At 48.0% G+C, this 25,841-nt stretch overlaps 1 long non-coding RNA gene across 1 annotated transcript; it reads right to left on the bottom strand.

Moving 5' to 3' along the window:
- Positions 1–607: 607 nt before the first annotated feature.
- LOC309437801 lies at positions 608–25,841 on the bottom strand. Its single transcript, XR_014183627.1, has 3 exons — positions 25,688–25,841; positions 23,363–23,694; positions 608–918 (listed from the first exon to the last, which is right to left on the bottom strand). It is a non-coding gene; the product is annotated as an uncharacterized lncRNA (long non-coding RNA).

The following is a 25,841-nucleotide window of genomic DNA, read 5'->3' as shown; positions in this document are numbered from 1 at the left end:
GCTATAGAGGGAATTCAGCATGGTGGGGGGGAATACATACATATATAGCTACATGCATATATATATATATGTAGATATAAATTCTGTTCAGAGCTAGCTGGCTGATTCCAGCTTGGCTGTGGAGCCCCAAAATGCCCCGTCTGGGACATTCTGACGTGACAGGCTCTCTGATATGAAAATCGCTTTGTTCTTTCATATTTCTGGTCCACAGAGTCTCTCTCTATAACATTTCTCCCAGGTATTAACAGCTTTTGCATACGATAACTGTTTTCAAAGCTGAGTCGTATATTCAGCATATCTTCCCATTGTCGTTTCACTATGCAAATTGCCTGCACTCCTCTCTTCTAGGTACTGTATTTGAAACATCCCCCTACCTTGCTGGGGGCCCCGGCAAGGCTTGTCTCCCAGCTCCCAGAGCACAGCTAGAACCCCAGCCCATCCACTGAACGGACTGCTCACATGGAGAAATGCCTCAACATTTTGAGATGGAGCCTCGACAGGTCACCAAATTAAAAAAAAAAAAAAGAATAATTAAAAAAAAGCCCAACATTCATTTCTCTCACTCACAGGCTGGCTGCTTAGTCAGCTGTTACGCCGCCGTGTAAAACCTTTGCTAAAAGAGCTGTGGTAGAAAATAGCTGATCAGTAAGTCTGAAGAGTCAGAGCTGTCTGGGTAGGTGGAGGCACTAACAGGAAGGCAGGAAACCCAGTCTGCAAGCTCCAGGCTGGGGGAGAGGAAACCATTTCCATTCAGCACGGAGATCGCAGGGTAACGCTGACAGCCGGGCTCAGGCACAGCCAAAAGTCATTTTCCCTCTCCCGGTTTAATGATGCGTGGTTGCTGGAGCTCGGCACCCCGGGGAGGAAGCGTGGGCCAGCCTGTGCTGAATGCTGCTCCTTGCTCCTACCCGTGCAGCACTGAGGAAGAAAGGCAGAAGATCCGTAAACATATTTCACACAAGTGTGTGCAAAATAACCCACATAAATCACCCTGTGAGGCTTTTTTAAACAGTTAGCCTGCTACCTTTAACACTGCCCACAATTATCAGGCTGACTTATTTACATGTCATAAATCCACAGCTCACAAAGACCTGTTGTACTGACTTTTCACCACAAACCCATGAGCTTTGGTAAATTTGTTAAATCAGACTCACCCCTTTCTTACAAAGGGTTTCAGTAGCTTGCAGCAGCGTTAAGGTAAATCACACAAGAGCTGCATTCTCCTCCCAGACTCCGATCACAAATCTAGCATTCAGCCCTTTGCAAGTCCAAAGCCTGATTAGATCTGGGAATAGATTCTCCACATGGATTTGAGCGGGGTAAAACGATGCACCAAGGACTTGGAGTTAACTAACCCCTTTGGAGCCCCTATCAACACCCCCTACCCTGGTAGCTGCTTTAAGGCAGCTTTCAGTTTTAATCACTAATTATTTTCCTGACAGCCCACAGTAATATTAAAACAAGCATCACAAGACAAAGAGCCCTGAATTTGGTATACACGTTTCATGCAACATCCTTTGGGGGTTCTAGTTTGATTCCAGGAAAAACAAATCAGCAGCTCAGATGAAGCAGATGCACCCCAGAGCACCCTGAGGCCACGGTGCCATTGGCTCTGTGTGCCCTGTGGTATGTGCAAGTGGTTTCTGCACGTGTCGGTGCCTCTGGCTAGTACTACCAGTGGGTTACACTTTGCTGTGTCCATGTACATGCTGCTATAGATGTCACTGCATGTGGTCTGTCCCTCCTCCCCCCTGATCGGTCCCAGTGGGGAAATAAATCTGTTACAAACAGCTTGCACCAAACTTTGTCATACCAGATGAGCATTATGTGAGGAAAACCAGAAGCAAGCTATGTTTGAGCCTGAAGTATCCACATAGCTTGGCCAAGCCATAAATACACAGATATATGGGTATCCAGAGGCCCAGACACGTGCATTTTCTCCTGCATGCACAAACACATGCTTGCAGCGTGGTCTGAGCACTGCGTGGCACATCGAAGCGTCACTACAGATTAGGGCTGAGGGATTATTTTTTCAGTTTCCCAGTCGGTAAACTAAGGATTTACCCATCCCTCCACCCCTCCCACGGAGGTCCTGCGAGGATAAACTAAGTTATTTGAACATTTTGAAGTCTGGAAGTGCTAAGAGCCAGATGGGAGGGAGTGGTCTGGAGGAGTGAAGGAGCCGAGCGCACATTCAGCTGAGGAGCTGTTCCAGCTAATGCACAGAGACTTCCCTCGCTGCCCAAAAAGCCACTCCAGACAATGCCTAACAGAGTGCACATTTTGCGGAGGCTCACGTATTCTGTCTTTCCTGGAAAAGCTGGGAGGAGTGAAAGGGATGGATTTCCACCCCCACACCACTGAGTGGGTGAATGATACCCCCGTCACACACGGCCATGATCTCCGCACAGGCCAGAGGAGGGGGAAATCTGTGTGCTGCAGCCTGAATAAAATAACCTGCAGTTGAAATCATGCTAACTTTTAGCCAAGGAAGGTGTTAAGAACAAAGAGGACTGAGTAGAAGCAGCAAAGAGGGATGTTCTGGACACTCCAGCAAGCTTTTCATCACTTCCCTAGCACAGAAGGGCAGCAAGGCTGCAGAGTGGACCACCAGTATATTTGCATTTTCCTCACCAATTGAAGTTTACACTCACATAAAATTATATTCTATGTTAATACATTGAACTTTCATTAAAATCATGCCACTTAATACTTTATATTTTTGTTATAGAATATAAATTACTCTGTCCAAACCAAAAAAGTCATTACAAAATGAAATTCTGGAATGAAGTGCTCCGTTCCAACCAGATGAAAAGGGAACGTTTCGAACAAAATAATTTGGTCTGTATATTTTTATAAACAAAACTGTGTGGCAACCAGTGCAATCCTATAACAACTATTTGTATTAATAAAATGGTATTTTTGCAATAAAAAAATAGTCATTGGCAAAATGTTCAGCTGGGTTTATTAGTGTCATTAAGCATCCTCCTGCATTCCCTTATTTTTCAGCAGCCAGCAAGGAGGTACATTCAGAATTTCATTATTTGAAAATGAGGTAATAAATAAAATAAAAAATAAAGAGCAATTTGTACTCCTATAATGGCTTCCTCTCCAAAGCTTCAAAGCAGTTTACAAAAAAACACCATGATTTAACCTCCCCCTTTTATAGCTGGCAAAAATATCTCTTGAGAGAACCTCTGCACATTTCAAACGTCTGTATTCTGAGTGCCAAGAGCCTGATTTACCACAGTTTATTGTGCTCTGAATCAGTGACTAGGATAGGTACTCAGTATTTCTAGCAAATCAGACCACAGGCATCTTGCATCCGCTATCCCAGACTCCTGGAATCTGCTGAGGAGCTGGACAGAAGTTGGGACGGTGGGAAACTCAACCCCTGTTCCCCAGGTCTGGGCTTCTCCTCAGTTTCCAGGCTCCGAGATGCAAGAGGCTGTGTGTTTCATCTTGTTCTAGCCTCCTCCAAAAACACATGGGATCTTTCAGATGTTTTGTTAAGCAGGAATAAGTGCTCTTTGCAGAAGCATGTTAACTGTTTGGCTCAATTCTCTTTTGTCCGTTTTATAGCCTCTGCATTCCTGCTGGGCGACATTTAAAGATGCAGAAGAATTCCCGGTATTTAAAAAACTTCTTATTTTTAATGTTTTCTGGTGCCAAAATTGACAGACGTCTATGCACTTATGGAAAAGGCAGGAAAGCAGGGCTGTTTCTGGGGAAGAAATGTTTCTTTCATTTCCTTCCCTCTTCAACGTCAGTTGATATTAATTTTAAACCTGGCAGGCACTCCACAGTAAGGAGAGTGAAAGATCTTGTTCTTTCATCCAAAAAAAATTATCAAATAGGTGTAGGTCCAATTTTAAAGCAACCCCACCAAGCCATTTAGCTCCCAAAAGGATGACGGCTTTCCTAGCAGCACAGGGTTTGCCATATCAGATGTGACTGACCCCCGGATCACAAAGCCATACTGCTTTATACTAGCAGTGACCCATATTTCATCCTGTGCTTCAGAGGAAGATGAAAGGCCTCCATAATGCATCCTAAACATAACCATATGGAAAAATCTTGCAGCATTTAAAAAGGATAAGCAAATAGGGTCCTATAGAAATACTAGGACACTACAGCATTTATTTCTAAAATCCCATAGGGATTAGCGAGGCAATTATGTCTTTAATTTGCTACAGCAAGGGAGTGTTTTCCTGCTATATTCTAGAAGCAGTGATAACAAGAGCTGTTCAACACAATGAGCACACGAAAGAATGCAAAAATATCCTGATGCCCAAACCTGTGAAAAATCAAATGTCTAAACTACTGTTTTTAATGCAGGCAGGCCAGGATCCAGTCTGTACTTTCAAAATTGTGTAATGACAGTAACTATAAAGATTCAGAACTACCAAAAGGACTGGTGAGGTCATTAATAATAGTAACAAATGTGGTTCTGCACGAGGAAAACATTTACCCAAGGAATAAAAAAGTCATTTTAGAATATGTTATGTCCTCTGTAAAATTCCCACTGCATTTGTACAATGCAGCAGCAATTAAGCAGCAATTTCCCATCTCAGAAAACAGGCTGCAATCTACCCTGTGTTATCAGATGCCGCTTAGGGCATCACGGATGCTCCAAATGATGCTGCTCCTCCTGGGGTCTCCTTGCCTGAGCATCACAGTGGGATGCTCATAGTGGGATGGGGAGAGCCCACATCCCTGTCCTGGCAGTGTGAGGGGAGCAGGAGGAGCAAAAGCATGACCCCTCTTGCAAGAGTGTGCACCGCAGCATTATCTGCAGTGTCGCTGCTTTCCCCATAGAAATGGCCTGTGTGGGGCTGGGGGAGATGCAGCCACCCTGACTGCTGGAGCGGGGCCCCTCACCTGTGCTGCTGGGGCATGACTCCTGCCTCACTGGGTGCTACTGGCAGTCTGGAACCTCTCAGTCATCCTCCTTCCCATGTACCTCCAGCTCCCATAGGTCTACAGAACTATAGCTGCATCCTGAACAAACAGAACAAACCTTTCTTCTTTTTTTTTTTTTTTCTGGGTAACTCTGGAGAGTAAACTGCACAGAAAAGGATTTTGCAAGTCACCATATCGCTCCGTGGTTGCACAGCTTCAACACTCAAATCTTCTCCCCGACAGGTGGCAATTGCAGATATTGTTTTGCCAGTTGATGGGGTTACTCCTTTTTTGAAGAGCCTCATGGACCTGCATGTTGCTGCCAAGGTAATGCATGATGTTACACCGTTTAGAAACCAGCCTTGTTTGTGTAATGATACCCTACCACTGCCAAACAACTTAGGACTGTGTCAGGCCAGGGAGCAAACAAGCCTGGAAGCTAAAAGAGAGAAGATTAAAGCGAAGAAGCAGCATGTTTTTTAATTGTGCCTTCGAATTTCTAATCTAGTTAATGGCCCTTCCAGCCCATCTTGTGTAAAGAAACGAGCATGTGGCATGTACCGAAGGAGGATCAACACTGACACACCGACAGATGCGCTTATTGGCACAAGAAACTAGATTAGGTTTTGGACTGGGTTTTTTTACTTGTTAGCTAGCCAGCAGCAACTTGCTTTTTTGGAGGGGAAGGGAGGGATCAAACAATTGCTGCAAAGGGATATTAGTTCCCTGGCACTTCATCTTCTTCCATTACAGATTCTTTGCTTGAACAAGAGACAATGCTGCCATTCCTTCCCCCTGACTCACTGGCAATTCTTTATCCATCTCTGGTTTGCTGCTTTGGAGATTTTTTTGGCTGGAGTTTGATCAGCCCAGCCTGCCCTTTTATCCTCTCTCTATGTATTTTCCAGCACTTTTATCTCCTTCATCACTTTGCAAAGCTCCTCCCTGTAGTGGAAGTCTGCAAGTTAACCCAAAGTTAAATATATTCAGCCTGATACCATGCGATTTTGCTTGCCTGTCTGAGAAATGTAAAGAGTGAGCGTCTTGTACCACAAGCACCCCAGCACACGTGGTGAAGTGCTCAGTGAGGAAAGTGGAAAGTGGCTGCCCGCTGAAAGGGACGCAGCTAATGTTTAACAGCACAGGGATGAAAGCCAGCTCTGTTCCCTTTCCTCAGGAGAGTTGTGCCATGGGTTGACACAGGGTTGTTCACGGGAGAGGGCAAAAGTCTTTTAGGACAACCGAATTCCCGCTGGTTGGAGGTGGTGGACTGCAAAAGCCCCCAGCGCCTGGGCAGGATGGTGGCGATAATGCTTCCCTGAGCTGGGCTAGAGGTGCCGCGGGAGCTCTCGCTCTGACAGCAGAGTGCTGCCGCAGGTGCTGTGCCCTCCCGCCAGTCTCACAGCTTTTGGGAATCCAAGCAGCAGCTGAGCACAGGTTGACTCGCACACACCCCCCTCCCATCCAGCCCACAAGTGCCCAGGCCCCCTTTGCCATCTCACCACATCTCCGCAACACAGGCAAGTGAAATGGGGTAAAGATTTGCAGCAATGCTGGCACATCCAGCACCGTAACTCGGCTGCATTTTTTGTGAAACCTTTTGTCTTCTTTCGCTCTTCCCTCCTTTCCCTTCTGCCCCGTGTTGCACCTCTGTGCATGGGCCCCAGCTCACAGGACCCCCCTGGCCCCATAGGGAGAAGCCACTGATACCATGTCACTCCTCCGAGGGTGGTGGGAGCACGGATGGAGACTTTCACCCAGCAAAGCAGATGCCACAGCCAGGGCTGCTCGCAGGGGGATGCCCATGTCCAGCTGGGTTGGTGGCTCTCTGGCAGCCACCCAGCCAGGATGCTGCGCCTCTTGGGGAGGCCATTCACAGAGCAAAAGGTTCAGGGTGGGGAACCATCCCCACCTGTGGCAGCAGCCTGGGCAATGCCCAGGGACACGCTTCCAGAAGACAGGAGGGGTCTGAGGAGCCCTTGCGAACACATGGCTCTGAAAGCGGCTGCTGCAGGGGTCAGGGGCACATCGGCTGCCATTCCTGCACGCTCACCACGGCCGGCGAATGCACGCCGCTTCCCCTGAGCAAACAAACAGGAGCACCCCAGCCAAAACCCTCCCAGCCTGCAGGAGCAGTGCCAGGCGAGGAAGAGAACAATTCACCCACCTACAGATGAGATCGCTATAAAAACAACCACATGGGAAAGAGGCTAGCCACTTGAAGGGGCCACTTAAGCAGGCAATAACGGGGCCTGTGTTTCCACCCTCTGGAGGGCTGCCAGCCCTCAGCCTGGGGGCTCCAGTGTCCCAGGAAGGAGCCAGAGGAGCCATAGGGAGCCTCGTGACCCCTTCTGAGGGCTGAAATAGCTATCATCCCTCCTGCACTAAGGGGTCTCACTGCTTTGTCCAGCCAAGCTGCTCCCCCAATGTTTTTCCAAGCACAGTGTATTTATTTTTAAATTGGGTGAGCAGTAACAACTGAGATGAAAGCTAGTGAGAAGCAGGAGGGGTCTTATCCAGCTGTGCATTCCCCTTGGGCCAGGGCTAGCACCCCTGCACCCAGCTGTGCTCTGGCCCCAAGTGCCACGGGAGGGCTCAGGGTCCCCACCTGCCCCCAGGGCACAGCAGGCATGCTGTGGAAAGCTAGTCCATGCCCATAAAAACTACAGCCTACAGCCAGGTCTGTGCTGCAGGCTTTTGCTGGCACATCAGCATCACTGAGGTGTGCGCGGGGATGCAGCCATCCAGCTTGCCGAGGCAGGATACACCCACGGCCCTGGGAGTGTTGCGGCAGCTCTGCCAGGAAGATGGGCAGGCACTTCTCTGTCCCATGTCCCAGATGTCATCACACGGGTTTTGCTGAGCATGGAGGTCTGAGCAGAGAGGTGGCTGGCCTCTGGAAGAGGCACCTGGTGGCGGTTCCTCTATCCAAAACTCCAGGTTGTGGTCTCAGGGTGCAAACGGCAGCAAAAGCATCAATCTTTCTGCAGCGAGAGCAGAGGAATGCCAGCTGTCAGCTCTTGACCTGACCTACAGTCCTGAACCTCTGGTTCAGCTCCCCGTATGGAGGCAGGACAACCTGTCCTCAGCCACAGCCCTGCTTGAATCTGTGCCCTTCAGGTCCAAAACAAATAATAACCAGTTCCTGGTGGGGCTGAGGAGCAAACAGCAGGGCCATGAGCAAGAGCCGGGTGGGAGCTTCTGTCTCCAAGCCTGAGTGGGCTGGGGAGAAGGAGGAGGCAGCACCGTGAAGGGAACACTGCTCTCCGGAGAAGGGGTGCAGCAGGGGTGGCAGAGAGTGCGCAAGCCGGTTCATAATTGCCAGTTAATGAACCAGCTATGCATTTAAGTGATGTTTCCTAGGCACCTAAAGAATTAGCAGCATAACAGTGGGAGCAGTAGGCTTCCATCTTCTGCTGGTGACCCATGGCACTCACACAGAGGTACAATTGCACTCACACACATGGACAAGCCCAGGGACAGACACTTTTCTTGAGACTGCAAAATGACTGGTTTGAAAAGGCCCAAAATGCTGATTCCTCCCTCAGCAGAGACACAGTTCTCCAGAAATACAAAAATTTTCCTTCCAAAACCTCTCTATCAAATATGAGTCCATTGGGCAAAAAAGGATACGTTGGACAGTAAAATACTGTAACCGTCTGTTAATGCCATTTGGGATGCTGTTGAAAGAATTTTGGAACAACCATGAGACTTTTTGGATACTCAAACACTGAATGAGTCAAAAAAATCATCTGTGTCCTACAGAGAAACATTTTAGAAAACAAAGCAATTGGCTTCTAGCAACATGATGTAACCTTGTTTTTTCCTCCCCTTATTGTAAGTACATCTCTGGGTGTTTGCTTTTAAAGCTGTATCCATTAATAATGTGCCTCTATATTTATTTAGAGATATGTCAAACAAGGAGTGCTTATCCGTAGCTCCAGGCAACCTAACAATTTTAATACATAAACAGCTATATAAATGAGTCTCATAATCATCCAACAAAAGCTTCAGCAACAAAGAACCCCATATGCACACCATCTCTTCTCAGGATGCTCACAATTCGGCATCCACTTCAGCAGCCAAGAAGAATAAATAAGCTTTCCAAGGGAACCAGCTCAGGTTATTACAGATCAAATGGAGGAACAAGTTGCTTGCTTTTTCTTAAGTTAAAAAAAAAAACAAAAACAAAACAACAACAACAAAAAACCAACCCACAAGTGGAAAAACATGGGCCAGATTTTCAAGCAAGCTCGGCACGTTGCCTGCCTAAATCACACTTACATGCAAGTGCATGCAAATGTGTTGTTTCCCTGGTCATCTGCCTGAACTGCATCCACATTTTCCTCAAATGCTTCCTTGAGCATGACAGGACACGCATGAGCAGCCTCCCCAGCCTTTCCGAAATCAGAGCATGGGCGCACTGGTGGGAACAGAGGAAACACCTGCATTCCTCTGCAGCACAAACGCAGCCAAAATAATGATGAGTCTGAAAAAAGCCCGACCGAAGGCAAAGGTCAGGGTGCTGGGACTCTGCAGAGCTGAAGGGGCTCACACAGACGCTTGGCAGGAGGGAGCCTTACCCTTGTGCTTTTACACATATTTTACTGAGCGAGGTGGGAAAAAAAAAAAAAGCCAAATAAAATGAAGCAAACATTTTCAGCTTCTGCTGCAGTCTGTAGATGGGCGACTAAACACTGCTGGCCTTAGCTCAGCCCCCATCAAAGCCTGCTGCAATGGGTGGTATTCCTTCTGGAGAGAAGAGGAGCTGTGGAGCATCCCCGTGCTGCCTGCCCTGGAGGTGAAGGGAGGTGCACAGCAGGGTGTGATGTGACACCCCTCTTTCATGGGCAAGTGACCATGCCCCTGCCCAGTGCCAGCCATTGCTTCTAAACAAATCCTGCTCTCAGCCCCACCGGTGAAAAAGCCAAAAAATGCGCTTGCCAAACCTTGCAGACCCTTTCACGCACACATGGTGCTGTTTTGGCTGGCCGGGGCTGAGGAGGCCCTGATTTTCCTTGGGGAGATGCCACTGAGCTCCCAGCTGGGCATCACCTGCCCTGCATCTGGCAGAGCTGTGGCTGAGGGCCCGTGCTGGAGGCAGCAAAGAGGCTCTGCCTTCCAAGCTGAAACTCTCGTTTCTCTTCCTGGCTGGGAGTGACATGCAAAAAAAAATTATAAGAAAACGCCATAGGAGCAAAGGGGAATAAAACCCTCGGGAGCTCAGTTTAGATGTCTTTATTTTTTAATCCTCCTCCCTCAGCCTGTCTGATGTTCAAAGGAAAAAATAAAATGCTTGGACGGGCCTGTTCAGTGCAAGTCCCTGTCCCTCCCTTCCTGCTCCCCCTCGCTGCAATGCAAGAGGAAAAACACTGGAAAGGCTCTCGGGGGCGGTGGTGAGGATGTCTGCTTTGCCTCCACTCGTGCTGCTCTTCCTCTCATAGCTTTTCTGACATCCAAAGAGGAAAAAGGCAGTACTGTGTCCCGCACCCAAGCACCTCTCTTGCACACACACAGAGGAGCACATTCCCATTCAAAACAAGACTGCAGTGCATTAAGCTTGTCCCTGAATGTAACCCTTCCAGCTTGAACAGCCCTGCTGGCTCCTGCCTTGGGCCAGGTTTCAGTTTCCCTGTGGCTTGATGACGTGATTTGGGCAGGATTTATGAGGCTTACAAAAAAGCACAATTAAATCTAATGGGCAATGGAGGGGATTTTTTTTCCTTCTCTCTCCCTTTTCGTTGCTGGCTTCTAAGGACCGAGGCAATGAGTTGGCAAAAGTCTGCCGTGTTGTCTGGAGCCTGAATTTCTAGCCAAAAAACTTTGCTCCAGGTCTAGTTAAGTTAATTTCCTAAAGTTTTAAAAATATTTTCTTTGCTGCAAGCTGACTGAGAAGCCATTGACATGTCGCTTAAAAAGCAATCAAAATACAGAACCTGATGGGCCAAAGCCATCTCTGCTGTAACACTGCTGTGGCTGGCACTGCAGCTGCTGCCAGTGAGAAAACCAGCTAGGGACCATGTCCTGGAAGACAGGGAGGAGAACCCAGGGTAGGACTGAAATATCCCCCGTTTCCAAGGGGATAAGAGGCATCTCTCTGGGAAGGGATCCCTCCAGTCCCTGTCCAACCCCAAGTGCTTGAAGAGCAGGCATACCCAAACTCGACAGGAATGAGCACAACCTCCCCTGGAAACCACACACCTTGGGGAAGATAAAACCTGCAGCCCAGCTTTGCGCTTTTATTCCTGTTTAATAAATAATAGCAGAGTGCGTTGGAGGAGTGTTAGCTATGTCATTTCAGGTATGAAAGAGTTGTGTTTTCTAGGTATCAGCTCTGTAAACCCCCAAGGAGCGTGCTGCCAACACAAGCAGGGGTCACGCTGTGTTCAGCAAGGCACGTGCGCATCCACAGTCACGTGCGCGCAGGCGTTTGCATTTCTCTCTCCCATGGAAACTTAACCTCAGCTCTCATGGGCTCATTTTCTTAATCCAAAACAAAGGTCAAACAGAAAGTATGTGGCTTTGTTTTATCTATGGAGAAATGCAGCCATCAGGCTTTCCGAAAGCATCAGCAAATTCTGCATGTCAATGTTTAAAGCCCTCAGAAAGGCACTGTGCCCTACCTTTCCAAAGGCACCCCAGTTCGGGTGCTGGGCTGGTGGTGCTAGGAGCAGCTGGCGGTGAGCACCAGCCAGCCCAGCATGATACAGGATCTATGATTCTATGATTCTGTGACCTGTGGCAGGGCTGGATCTGCCAGGAGAAGGAATGGGGTGAGCTCAGAAATGGAGCATCCTCTAAGGATGTCAGCCCGCTTGGACTACCTACTTATTTCTTACTACATTACTGAAAAAGTGAGTGACAAAAAAAAAATCCTCTTGACTTGCCAAAAGAGGAAATGAAAAGGGAAATTTTGAGATTTCTCATCCCTCCAGAAAGCCCCTTGGCCGGGTGCAAATGTGGCCATCGCAGCCGCCCGCAGCCCCGCCGTCCCGGCAGGCCTTGCACCACCTCAATCCTTATATCAATAAGGAAGTACAATCACTTAACCACAAAGACAGTTTCTTTTCTAAGCCCTTGCGTTGCCTCAGAAGGTTTTTTAAACAAGACACTTTCCTGTTTTTGAAACCTGTGCATCCGTATGGTTTGCAGGTTACTCAAATAACCTTATCACTTGAAGCAACACTGGCATGAATTTCAAAACTGCTTACTGCGGTGCTCCCCTCCTCTCTCCACACATATCTATTTACTCACAGGGAGCCTTATTTACAGTATCTTCTTGCCAACTGCTGACACAGAAAAAAAAAAAGCCCTCAGTTACACATTAAGCTTTATCATTGAAGTATTCATGCCAGATGGTGTCCAAACAGAGTTAACTGGCTGACCTTAGCTTGGGGTAAGCCACACAACAGGGAAATTTCTATTGCAATCTGCTTGCACGGGCAGGGCTCGTTTCGCACCACCAGCCTTTTCATCTCCTCCTCACCTTCATTTGGGCTAAAAAGGCTTTTCAAAGAAAACAGGGGTTTGTTTTCAGAAAGCCAAGTGAAGTAGAGCTGGTTCCTTGTAAGATCATTAAAGGAGTGATTACCAGAAGGAGAGGTTTGCTGGTAAGGCACAAAGAGAGCTGCCTGTAGTATAAATCCTGACCTAAAATCCATGTGTCTGCAAGTCAAATCTTATTCCTCTGCCAAAAAGGGGAAAACGAAGAAGACTGCTGTACAAGAATATGCCATACAGAAGGGCTGGAAAATCCAGAAATCAGGTTCAGTATGCCTGTTTTGCACAGCAGCTTTGGAAAGATCTGCCAAACGTAACAGTTTCATTTGACAGTCATCTTCTGGCTTAACTTCTGAGCTGGCTGTTGGCCATCTCGCATTGCACAATAAATGCCTGCAAAATTAATCATAAACTCCCTGCCTGGAACTCCCAGTGCTGATCTCCTGAAGGGTACCTGCAGCCTGCTCCGAAACCCTGCCAGCAGCTCAACTTCTGTTTTCATTTATGGCCCAGCCAGTGAGGGAGGACAAACTGTCACAAAAACAACCCATGAACTTTATTCTTCCACTCCTGCTTCTGAAATCTGCTGGCTGAGCCATTTACCTTTGTGTACACTTCATGACAACCACACAATCGCAATGCACACAGGCACTTATCTAAACCTCACACTTTGCAGCCTTTCTTCTCACAGTTAACACTCAGATTGTGAAGAAAGTCATATGGTCAGGCCCAGAGAAAGAAGAACCAAGAGCTGCTCTCAGATTAACATACACCAATTCTTTTTCTCCAGTAAATTTAGTATCCCTGATTTGGTGGGGGTGCAGTAAGGTCCCCATACTGTAACACTGTCCGTGTACATTGATTTTGTCAGAGAGGATTAACAGGAAGGGTAAAGAGGCAGAGTGGATTATTTGTTTGTGAGAAGCACCAGCGTGGCAGCAGGAGCACCGTGCACAGGGCTGGGAGTGCGACATCCCTGCGCTGGTCCCGTTCCTGCCACTCCCTGGATAAACCACATCCCTCTTCCCTGCTCCAGTGTCCCCCTCTGACAAACGACTTTCTCCAGCCCAGCAAGCTGCTCTGCATCTGGGAAGGAAAGCCTCCATGCCCTCTTTCTTATCCCCGGCACCCAGTCCCGGCACTCAGGGGATGCTTTTCCCTGCCACCCCTGCCCCAACGCTGCACAGCCCACGCCCTGGTAACCTCATTAATGGCTTTGTACCTCACTTGTGATGGAAATCTCTCTCCACAAACTCGCCAGGGAGCTCAGGCAGCCCCCAGACCCTCTGAGCACACCTGGCTTTGGCCCAGCTTGCACTGGGCAGCCGCCATCCTGCTGCCAGCCCCGGGCTCTCCCACAAGGGCATGGACACTGAATCCAGGCTGCCAGCTCTTTTCCCTGCAACTCTAATTGATTTGTTCATTTGAAAAAATAAGTGAATTGCATTCCTGCTATGTTAATTAGTTCCTCCTATAGAGTGCTCTTCTTCCAATAGACTAAATTGGACTGATCGTATAAACATCCTAGAAAAATAACAAAAAAAAAAAAATCAGGATTTTAAAATCTCCGGAAGAGAGAAATAATGTATTTTCCTAACATTTCTAATAACAAAACACAAAGGATTAAAATAAATGTGATTAAAGCCAGATACAGCAAGCAGTACACATTTTATTGCTATGTTTTCACTTCTTATTTCTTTTTAACAGGGATAAAAATTAACTTGTGCAACCTCTGCCAGGAAGTAAGTGGATCTTTGAACTCCACCATCTGGCTAGTGGAATCCGTATTTTTGTCGCCTCAGGTTACAGGTTAATTCTGCCAATTTTTATCATTTGTAGAGGTAGCTGGCCTCTCAGAAGCTTTTATAGTCTCTGTCACAGAGAAGATTGCTGCAGAGCAAAACACATGAACAAAATACTGGGGTCAGCACGGTGAGGACATTAAGCACGGAGGAAAAGTGGGGGGGGGGGGGGGAGGAAAAAAAGACCGTTCTGGCTAATCTAAAATTATCCTCTTCATTACAACAGAAAACGTTGCAACATGTGCTGGCGAATTCGCCTCGCGTTGCAAGCGGGCGCAGACAGGAAGGCTGAGAGCACTCCCCACTCATGGTAGAAGTCGGGCCCGAGCATGCCCAGCAGCCAGGGAGCCCCACGTGATGACAACAGCATCCAGCTCCATCTGGTGATGTGCTCCCGGCCCCCCCCCGGGCACTTTTCCATCTAGTCTTGCAAGCAGCTGGATCAATTTACTCGAGCCTACGGTGTGCTGCACAGGCACAGACTGAAATTATTACTCATGGAAATCCCCTCTGTCTCGGTGCTTTGAACAAGGAATCAGGTAGCTTTCAAGCTCCTGGCAATTAATAGCCTTTGGTCGAGGGAGAACAGTGCAAACACGCTGGAAGCGATGGGTTTCAAAACAGCTTGCTTAGTTTCTAGTAAATTAAAGGGAGTGGGCGGTTGAGGTACACAGTAATATTATCCAGTACAGTGTGGTCCTCATTGACGTCAGCAGGACATTTTCTTTTCCTCTCTTTCTCTCTGTCTGCCTGCCTCCTGAAAAGAGGCACATGGAGGTTAACTCTGTGACAGAAGCATGGCTCATACCACCCGGAGAACCTCCAGCTTTCCATCAACAAAGCCAGAGCACAGATGCTACCATATTGCGAATGAGCAGCACCAAAATATATGCAAGTCATTTCTGAGGAGGAAAAAAGCTGTTGGAAACAGAAATCATGAGGACTTACAGTACGTATTTCTCTTCTCTGCATGATTAACCGTTCTGACTAAAACAACGCTCTTCCTGTGGCTAGGAACACATCCTCATCTCAGATTTTGCTTGAAATAGCATATTTGACCATGACCCCTCCCCACAACTGCTGTGCCCATCCCAGCATAGCTCTGTGCTGTCTGTGACTGTGTTTTCTCAGTCTCACCGAACACATCATTTTCTCTGAGGCCCCCACACTGTAGGCTGGAGGCATTATACAATAGCTGCAGTTTTGCATTGAAAATGTGCCAAGAGGTTCAGCAGAAAAGTTTTGCCACGCTTTCAGCAAACTTTTTAAAATGCAATTTCTGTGTATGTGCATGCGTAGGTGTGCAGGTGTGCACTTGCAACCTTTTCATACACCATTGTTTGCATACTAAATATAAGGTGGTTGAACAGCAAATAAAAGGATGCACAACGCTGAAGTGTCGCAGGTAGGAAAATGGACACACCCCAGGCCTGAAGATATGACCTTCCAGGAGAAATGTAACACTACAGTGCCCACATTTTCTATGTAAAAAACATGAAACAAAGTGCTTGTGCCATATTTTTTTTAGGGTTGCAAAAGACAAAGGGGACTTTTTAATAACAAAAATGTGTACTGAAGCTGCTGTGCCAGGTTCTGACTCAACACAGACACATGCATACTTCTCAAAGTGGAAGATTTTTCCAGTAATCGAGTGGACTGAATGAGCTCATCATGACCCACTGAGCAAGTTTTCTTAGTATTCGTTTTGAGCAACAGAACAGCTTTGGTTGGTGTTTGCACTCATTTGACTTTTCCCCTCTTCCCAAACTTTTGTTCCTTTCATGAAAAAACCTTTCCATTGGGCTCCTTTTGCTGAAAGGAGCAATTTTTTCCTCAGTGTGGCCAGAGGACTTAAGTAAATATCACTGAAGCATTAAAAAAATCAGGTGTGTTAATGAAACGATACTGCAAGCGTTGTTGAGTTGCAGGATCACCAGGGCAGGCAGGGGAAAAGAGAACTGTCCAGGAAAGGTGAGGGACACGTTCATTTCACAGAGACAGACAGTAAGTACATCCTTGTGCAGGAGGCTGAGGGGAATGTGTGAAAGTGAAAGAGCATGACTCTCTGCAAACAAATGATGTGATCACTGACTGTGGCACATTCTTCTTGTCTTTCCATGTCCTGATTTCCTTATGCTTACCCATGCAATTTGGTGTCATTCTGCCTGCTGTTCTGAGGGGCGTTTTGTGCTGCCTGTTTAAAGTTAAGCTATGAAACTTAACACACTGCTGTAAAGGTTGAGGAAAAGGTCTCGAACCAAGTCGTATTTGGCATGAGTAGCTACCATTCTCTCAGAGCTACAGCTACAGCCTGGGCTTTGCTGCAAACACCGAGTTTCCTCCTGCGCCTGCCTTCAGGGAACGAGTCACAGATTTTTACAGATGAGTGTTGTGAAACGCTAGCCTTTTCTGCAGAGTTGTCTGCTGAGGTCCCTTTGACAACAGTGTCTTTCAGGATTCATTCCCAACCTTCATCAGTGAGTTCTGGAGAAAAAAAATTGAAGGAATTAATAGCTATCTGCAATTATGACTTACTGTGGCAGCACCCGCGGGTTAATGGAGCTCATATCTCCAAGTTGCCACTCCTGAGATTTAGCCAGCAACCTATGCTCCCTTCCTCCTGCCAAGAGAAAGTTCCTATCGCTTTACACAGCAGGCAAAGACAATTACCCTCTGGACTTTGAAAGAAAAGGAGCATCAGTGAACACGTAACTCTGCTAACCAGAACTTTCACTTGAAAGAAAACACTCCCCCATTTTCACACCCAACAGGCACAGCCCTGGCAGCAGCCTGCTTTCTTCCACAGTGTCACAAAAGCATAGGAAAGGCACCCCAGAGCCCTCTCTACATGGCTTTAGGCTCTCCCAGTGAGCATTTTAAAAACCCAGCTGTGGCCGCAATGGCCTGCAGCACAATGTGCCCAGACGTGGCAGATGAGGAAACCCACAGGCTTCTCCAGTTCTCTTTTTCAGCTATGTTCGGAGATGTGGTTGAGTCCTGGCCGCACCAGCCTGCAGAGCTACCTTCAGACAAGCATGGGCCAGCCCACCACGTGAGAGCAGAACCTGAGCCCAGGTTTTAAGTTCCAAGTAAGGAGGCCTTGACAATGAGAAACAGAACAGCTTGCTCAGCCTGGGTGGAGATTGCCAACATGCACTGGTTTCATGGCACAGGATCTGATGGCAGCTGCCAACTTGTGCCACCAAACAGCTAGAGGCTGGTCATGGGTCTGTGACACCCACCCTGCAGGGAAGGCTGCACCACTTGTCTGAAGGTGGGAACGAGACCACCAGGCAGAGCGATGCTCAATCACCTCCAGACAAATGCAAGCAAAAATGGTAACTATCCCTTGAGCCAGGCCCCTTGAAAACATCTCCTGTGATTGCTTCCAACAGACCCTGGTGAGCGACACATGGAGGGAGAGGCCTGAGCACCCCAGCCAGCAGGCAAAGGGTCCTTTACAGGGACGCCCATGAGCTGTTATTACCACTACTCTCCTTCCTTACAGAGCCTTCAGAGAGCTCTCCAAGATTGTATTTTTGTGACCAAACAAAGGTCAGCCCCCACTATGATAAATCAGGGCTGGTTTGGAGGCAGGTTCAGCTGACAAAGTCATCTGACCCACGCAGCTGTGCACAAACCCTGAACCAGTTCCCTTCTTGTGTCCCTGTCAGGCTGGGCACACAGCTCAGACATCTGCTAGTTCCTGAATTACAGCGTGCACGCAATAACGGACATGCCCTGCTCGGGGAAGCTTGTGTTTATTATTTTCCAAGCTTTGCATCAACTACACACACAGCTGGACCACAGCATCCTGTCACCGAATCTGCTGTGCGCAGCTGCCTCGGCTGCTAAAATGAACTGTGACTTTGTAAGGCTGTGGCTTCCCTAGAAAAAAAAAAATATTAAAAAAATTGCATTTCCTCTTTTCTGTCTTGCCAAATCCTTTCCTTCGAGAAATTACGCAAATCCTGCTAAATAGCATCATACCTGTAAGGAGCGCAGCAGGCACAGCCATATCGTCCACAGCCTGCAGCTCTGCTCACACCCAGCAGAAACGCTTGGGGCTGGTTCACAGACACCCGGCAGGGGCCAGCATGTCCAAGGGCTCCATGGGTTTTGGGGGTATTGATGTAAACTCTGAGCCAGCACAAGGAGAACCAGCTCCATGCCACTTCCCACATGCCTCCCAGGCATTGTGCTGAGCACCAGTATCACCAGCAGCCTGGTGTACCTTTCTGCTCACCCTGTCGTGCCAGCCCAGGCCCCGGCATGCCCCACCCCCCGCTCTCACCCCACTGTGTGCTGCCGTGCCAGCAATGAGCCCAAAACCCTCCTCTGTCATTCCCTTGCCAGCACCACTGAGTTGCACTGCTTTGACCTTTTCAGAGAAATCTGCCTGGATGCTTCGGCTCTGCCCGCCTCGCAGCCTCAGCAGAGAGGGAGCGGGCTGAGCAGGCTGAGCCCCCTTTACAGGTCAGACAGGCACAGCCCACCCATGCCCAAGCCGCTCAGGGGGCTGCCGGACCTGCAGACGCAGCTGTCGTCTTCCCGTCACAATGGCTGCTTAGAAAGAGTATAGATGCCATCCTGCCTATACAACAGTTCGGACACCGTAAGGCTGTGGTCTCAGATGGGTTTGCAGAGACAGGCAGGGCACCCTGTGCCAGCTCCTTCCCAGAGGAAACTGAGAAGAGTCTGCACAAGGAGCTGCTTTTAGGGCTGATCGCTTCTCAGAGCTACCTACTGCTGCACTCAAAGTGCCAAAGCCTTGTGCTCCTCATCAGCCATTTGAGTCTGCTTGAAAGAAACTGTAAAAAGCCTCAGGGACTCAGAAATTGTAAAGACATAGCAAAAAACCCCCCAAAACTTCAAGCATGTGAGCACCTCTCCCAATCATACACAAATTGCTTCCATATTTTACAAGTTTTGAAGAGCAGGTGTATACGCTTTGTAAATCAGCAAGCCTGACCCTGAAGCCATCCAAAACTCATGATCAGAAACTTCTGAGTATTTGAAGTGCAGGTGACATCACTCTCCAAAGAGTTCCTTCATCTAAGTCAACAAAAAGGTAGGAATTTTTGAAGTGTAGAACAGAAGCCTTGAAAACTTGCTCTGTGTGCTGGGAAACATGATGCATAATGGGGACAAACTCATACACAATCCCCTTAGTATAAGTGAGAAGCAAAACAGCCCCTGTTTTCTGTACTTACAAGGTTAAAACAACACGCAGACAAAAATTCCACCGCCTGTGATATATGAATGTTCAGAAACAAAATCCCATGGCCTTTCCGCCTTTTGCCTGCCCTCTGGCACCCCTGCATCCCATCTGGGGACTGCAGGCACAGTATGGGGACATGGCTGAGGGGGAGCTGCCACCCCAGTCTTCTGCAGTGCCTCTCACTGTAGTGCCCCTGGGTCTTTCAAGAACTACAAGATCCCTCTGACCCTCATCACATCTCTGTCAGTGTCCTGGTTTTGTTAAAAAACAAGTTTCTCTTCCAGTGAATTTTGCCTGTCAGCTAAAGCCTTCATATTAGCTGCATTTTCCTGGAGAACCAGACACATGTTTTGGTAAACCTAGCAATGGAATGCAAACTTATTGATAAGCACGGATGGACATCTCGCGAGAGGGGCAATGAGAAACAAGTGACCAAGAAACTGACCAACTGTGTATAACATTCCATTCACGTGAATACTTCATATAAAAGTGGGAGATCACAAGGATTTCATCTCTTTGCCCTTCTTCGTCCCTTCTGCTTATGGCCGACATTAGGAGAGGACCTTGCGAGTCGTCCCTGCGAACTGAGGCCTAGTGAGAGACTGAATCCAGCTCCGCTTGGCTGCAGAGTCCAATCCAGGACTTTGGGTGCTGTCTCTGCAGTTGCTGAGACTTTCAAGATTGGTTTTGTATATTTTGTATTATTTTCTCTATTCTTATTAGTAGCATTAGTAAAACGTTTTTCATTTTTCCAACTCTCTTCTCTCTGTCCTTCTTTCCCTCCCGATCGCCTGTCCTGAGTGGGAAGGGGGGAGAGGGAGGGGCAAAAGGGGGAAGTGGAGGGGAGAGGAGGTTACAATACATCTGCCAGGGTTTGATTGTCACCCCGCAATCTAAACCCTTGACAGTCAGGTACAGAAAATTTGTGACACGCGTTTGCAGCAGAGAACTAAAGAACCCAAGGGGTCGCTTTGGGACAGCTGTGGTGGTTCCCATCCCAGCTGCCTTGCCTCGGCACTGTGGGTGTCTGCCAGCACTGCTGAACTGCTACCATTCACACTTCACTGTGCCAAAGTTGCCTGGTACCCATTTCAGGATAACATAATGTCCCAGAAGACTGGACTGTGGCCACTATCAAAAGAGCTCAGGTTTGCTCACCTACCTCAGCAACAGTCTCAAGGGCTCTGGCTACAAGAGCAAGTCATGCAGCCCGACAGGAGCAGATCTGTAGGGCAAAGCATTCAGGACTAAGGAGATGACATCCACATAACACACATTTTAGGGGGTGGCTACATCAGACTAGCTGCAGTCTGGGTCTGTGGACTGAGCCAGGAAGCAGACAGGATGCTCCTGAAGAGCATCTTCCAGTTTCATCTCCTCTACAAGGAACCCAGTCTGTGCACTCGAAGGCCACCCCACAAGGTGAACAGAAGCAGAGTGCATGGGAGCAACCAGAAGGTTTGCTCCAAAGGGCATCCCCAGCCTGAACTGAGCCAGTGACACAGGCACTTCCAGCTCATCCATCTGCCCTGGGCACAGAGGTGGAAGAGCCCCAGCACCACTGTTCACCAGATACTAACACCTGACTCGTACGAGCAGCCCAGGTGGATCCAGGCACCCTGACGCAAGGCACAAGCACAAAGGGCACTGGCTGAGAAGGGGAAGGAGAGGGAATGTGTGTTTAGGACAACATGCTTGCCAATACTGCAGAAGAGGATGGACACAAAGGGATGGTCCCTGCCACAGGCAGGATTCCATAGGGATCCCACAGGACAGGACAGGTTTTTCCCTCCCATCCCATCCCATCCCATCCCATCCCATCCCATCCCATCCCCATCTCCATTCCCAGCCCACTCTGTGCTCCCACATGCTGTGGTGTTGGAGGAGACAGGTGGTCCTCAAACCCAAACACTTGCCCCACAGCCACATGAAGGCCTGGCTGCAGGGGTGGAGGTGATGCAGTGGGGGCTTCCAGCTCAGCACCAGCCTCTGCCAGGAGAGGGTGGTTGGGCACGTTGGCCTGCAGCCTAGGCAGCTCCAGAAAAGAGCTGCTGTCAGAAGGATATGAAACCTCATCACTGTGAAAGCAGGAGGTGACGGTTCATGCTAAGACAAGGGGCTCAGGGGTGACTTCACTGCTGGCATGAGATGCAGTTCGCTGCATGCCACCCAGGAGCGCTGGGGTGTGGGCAGGCAGCCTGCCCCCTGCTGCACCTCCACAGAGCTCTGCCCTGGCACAGCAGCCACGGCAAGCCTCCAGGAGGGCTGGCCATCTCCACCAGCAAACAACACGGCCAAGGCTGCCAACAGGACCCAACACCTAAACCACTGCTGCAAGAAAACTCCTTCAGGCTGGAGTGGTTTGCAGTGGAGATCCCACCTTGTAGTAGTGAATTAGGGTTAACTTTAAGGAGGTACCAGTGCCTGGTCTAAAGCATTGCCATAGCTGCAGGACCAGGCACCCTGTGGTTAGACAGCTGCCTTAAAATCACTCTCAGGTGAGGCTTAGATAGAAACAGAAGTGCTAGCTTACAGAACCTAAACTAGACAGTGGTTACAGAAGTTTACCGGACTTGTCCATGAAGAATAGCAAAGATCCTGATGCCCCTGCCTGCCTGGCACCCATAGCCTGCAATGCCCACACACAAATAGCTGATGCTTCTCTGGCTGTGGCTCCAGCCATGTGTCACTCTATTTCCTAAGTCTGCATTAATGGAGAGAGGATTTGGAATGTTGTCCCCACACTTTCTCTTCTACCCTAACACAAGCTTTAGGACTTATTTGTACTCCATCCTCCCTTCCCTTTTCTTCCTGGGACTTCTTCATCGCCAGTGTAACCAGTAAGGAACTGGACCTTCCTACCCCTGCTGACCCCCTCTGCTGTGGGGTAAGAGGTTTCCCCTTTCCCCCAGGGAAGGGGTCAACTCTTGGGCCAGGGGTTAAGAAGATTCTGCACTGGCATTGCTCCTGAAGTTCCCATATCACCAAGCCACAGGCTGAGCGTGAACCATCTCCCTACCAGCACATCTTTGGGCACATGGAGAGCTGTAAAGACCAGAGTCCAGCATGACAGAAACCAGCCACTTGCTCAGCACTGAGAAGGTGGGATGGGGAGAGCTGGCTGCCCTCAGCCCTGTCTTGGAGGCTGTGGGGTTTGGTTGCCTTCTCCCCCTGCCTGTGCGTAACACACGCTGGCATGTGGAAGTCCACAGTTAGACACAAAAGGTTTTTCTTTTCTGTTGCAACACTCTCTGCCTGCTTAAACCCAGCAGCCGTTTAGTCACCCCCATCAATGCTTGAATAGGGTAATTGCAAAGAAAAACATGTTGGACGAAAACAGTAGAGGAAATAGCAGTCAGTCAAGGAGCATAAATATTTAAGAAAATGCATCAAAGCAGTGGAATGAGGATGAAAGGGGTTAACGCTTGTTTTTAGAGACCTATGGGACTTGTCATATCTTTGGCTTTATAGGGAAGAACAAAGACAGGAAGATAAAGGCAAACACTTGTGACAAGAAAGGTGGTATAAAATCAGGAAGGTGCCAGGTAGCACTAGCTTTGAGTTTCATGAAAAAGCAGGGCCATCTCAAACAGCCAGATGCCCATGCAATGTTATTTTTGGACACTGCTTCAGAACTGACTTGGAGGGAAGTTTGACATTTACTGAGTCACCTCCACCACTTCCTGCAACACCTGGAGCTTACTTCAAGGGCCCTCATTTAGATACTGAGAACTTGCTCACTGTTTAGGCTGAAAATAACACCTTTAACTTTCATTTTTTTATTTCTGCAAAGCTCTGCTGAAAGCAAGATCTGTGATGCAACAGCCCCCAGTGCAGCTCCAGTCCTCACATGCAGTTCGCACTGCACGATGAAAGAGCAATTTAAAAGTTGTCAGTCATCTGCCATGTCTCCCAGGAGGTAATCCGCAACACATACCTGCTTTCTCCTTGGATCCAGTGATTGGCGATAACGCTTTCTTTTTCCAAGCTTTCCAAACTGCACTGCAGCCTGAACATTGATGGAGCTTTTCGCTGTTTCTTCTGACTGCACCAGTAAGCTGTGGCCTCCTCAGCCTCCAACACACATCACAGAGGCTGCAGCATGAACTGAAATAATTTTGGATCTCTGAATCTGTGTCTTTGTGAAGAGTTATTTGGGGCTCCCATGTCCCTGCCTGCTCTGGTCAGAGCCCTCCCGGGGTCAGGATGCACAGCCCCAAAGTGCAAGGAACTTCAGAGAAGACTTGGAGTTGAAAAGAAAAGCTAAATCTATTTTTTACAAAAAAGGAGAGAGGAAAAAAAAAAAAAAATCAAACGCACATAAATATTTCTTCAGTTTCATATTTATTTTTACACATTTCATCTGTTTTTAGGTATTCCCCTTGCTGGGGAAGTAATACTCTGATGAATTGATAGTGTATAAAACTGTTTATGCTTTAACCCCCCCATTTTGATATATTGTCTATTAACAAAGGGCAGATTTTCCACTTTGGTATTACCGAATTTATGGAACATTTCACATCCAATCCAAAGACATTCATGTTTTTTCTTTCAAAAGCCAAAGCTTGATAAAAAATATTTTGGCCTTACAATGACATAACCTTCCATTAAAGGTTGTTATGGTCGCAAAGGTTCAACCACTTACAGCCAAGTGTCTTCCTTGGCAGCGCACCCATTAAAACAACTGCTCATACAGGATGTGACATGTGAATGTTTAGTCTGTGCAAGAAAAAAGGGCAAAAAAAGCATCAAATACTAACTTTTGGTGAATATTGTGTAGAAATGTCAAAGGTGAAAGAGGAAGAGGGTTGTTGGCTGTTAGAAATGTCTCCTCTTGCATCATGCTGGCCTGTGGAGAAGGACCACGGAAGTGCTGGGAAAGAATGACAAACACTTCTTTCTTACGAAACACACCACTTTTTCAGGGGCCATTCCACTTCAGAGTCAGGCGAGAGCAAAAGTGCAAAGCTGTGTGAAGAGAGCTGTGAAGCCACATTGCTCAGCCCCTGCATTTTGATGACACGACCCCCGAGACCTGCCGAGCAGCGTCTCTGCAGCACGGCAGCACAATGGGAGAACGATGCTCACCCAGCAAAGAGCAAACCTGCAGTGCAGAGATTGTGTCGATGCTCTGGTTGCTACGGTGCTTCAGGCAGACTCTAAATTTAAGGGAAGAGTTCCTTTGTTTTCAATCTCTCAACGATTTCTCTAGTCTGGGATATTGACGAAAAGGCACAGAAAAATGTAATGTGGACAGTAAACTGCCTATTAAAAAAAAAAAATATTGCTGCATTAAGCCTCTGGGGCCTTGGAGGTTTCACAAAGGTACATGACTGGACATTCAGCTCTGAAAAATGAGGCTAGGTAGAGGAAAACAAAATTATCGTCTTTTCAGCTGGATGTATTTTACACCCTGCCAGTCTGCCACATTAAATGGAAGAGAATAAAGACCAGTTGTGACAAGTAGCCAAGCTGAGATTTTCTGATCAACCCTTTTGGTTTTTTTTTCTTTCTACTCGTAAACCTGGGGGTTTTGTTCAGTCAGCCTTTGAAAACCCAGCACAGGCTGAGGCTGGTTATGAACCAAAACAAGGGGAGGGCTGTTGTGGACAACCATGCTTCCTTCCTTGTGGGACTTGTCAGAAGAAGAGGCATGCTGCTTTTTTATGGGAAAGGGAGATTAATCATCTAGAAGATGCAAACACAAGAGAAAAGGAACAAGGTCTATTGAGACACTCCCATCTGCAGGTCCATCCTCCCCTCACCCAGCACCTGCCTGGCCTCGCAGGCACGCTCAGCACCCAAAGGTCTCCAGGGCTCTGAAGCATGTGAAACTGCAGGGGAAGGGCTGGGTGCCAGGGACAGGCACCTCCCCACACCTCAGCCAAGGCGGCAGGATGCTGTGCACCGCCACATTCTTCACGAAATTACAAAAAATGGTAATTTATAGTAAATCCTTTCCAATTAAAGACCATAAAGCTCTGCAGTTAATCAAGCTGATTAAATGAATCAAATTTGTTAAGAACAGTTTTATCAAAACATTTACATTTCTGCTGAGCAGAGATTCATGTGACTTTGAACTGCAAAGTACACAGGTTGCCACGAGAGGACTAAAAAGAGGATTGGGAACATCAACCATGTGAAACATCAAACCTTCCTCTGCCTCTCTCAGCCTTCATTTAAACAAAGGAGCTCCCCAGCACATTAATTTCATCGCCCTGTCGGGTATCTCCTACTTTCTAGAAAGAGAGACACCACTTACCCACAGTGGGAGGCTTTCCTGACACATGGGTCCAAAGGTGGGGTCTTCACCTCCTGCCTTACAAAATATCTCCAAGCCACAGTGCTTCAAGAGGTCCTGGGACAGCAGCACCCCTCGCCCAACCCATGGTGCCCACCCGTGGCACAGGAACCGG

Source organism: Streptopelia decaocto, assembly GCF_964273445.1.
Source record: "Streptopelia decaocto genome assembly, chromosome: 3".
Classification (NCBI taxonomy): Eukaryota; Metazoa; Chordata; class Aves; order Columbiformes; family Columbidae; genus Streptopelia; species Streptopelia decaocto.
Note: the sequence above shows the minus strand (reverse complement) of the source record. Positions and strands in the feature narration are given on the sequence as shown.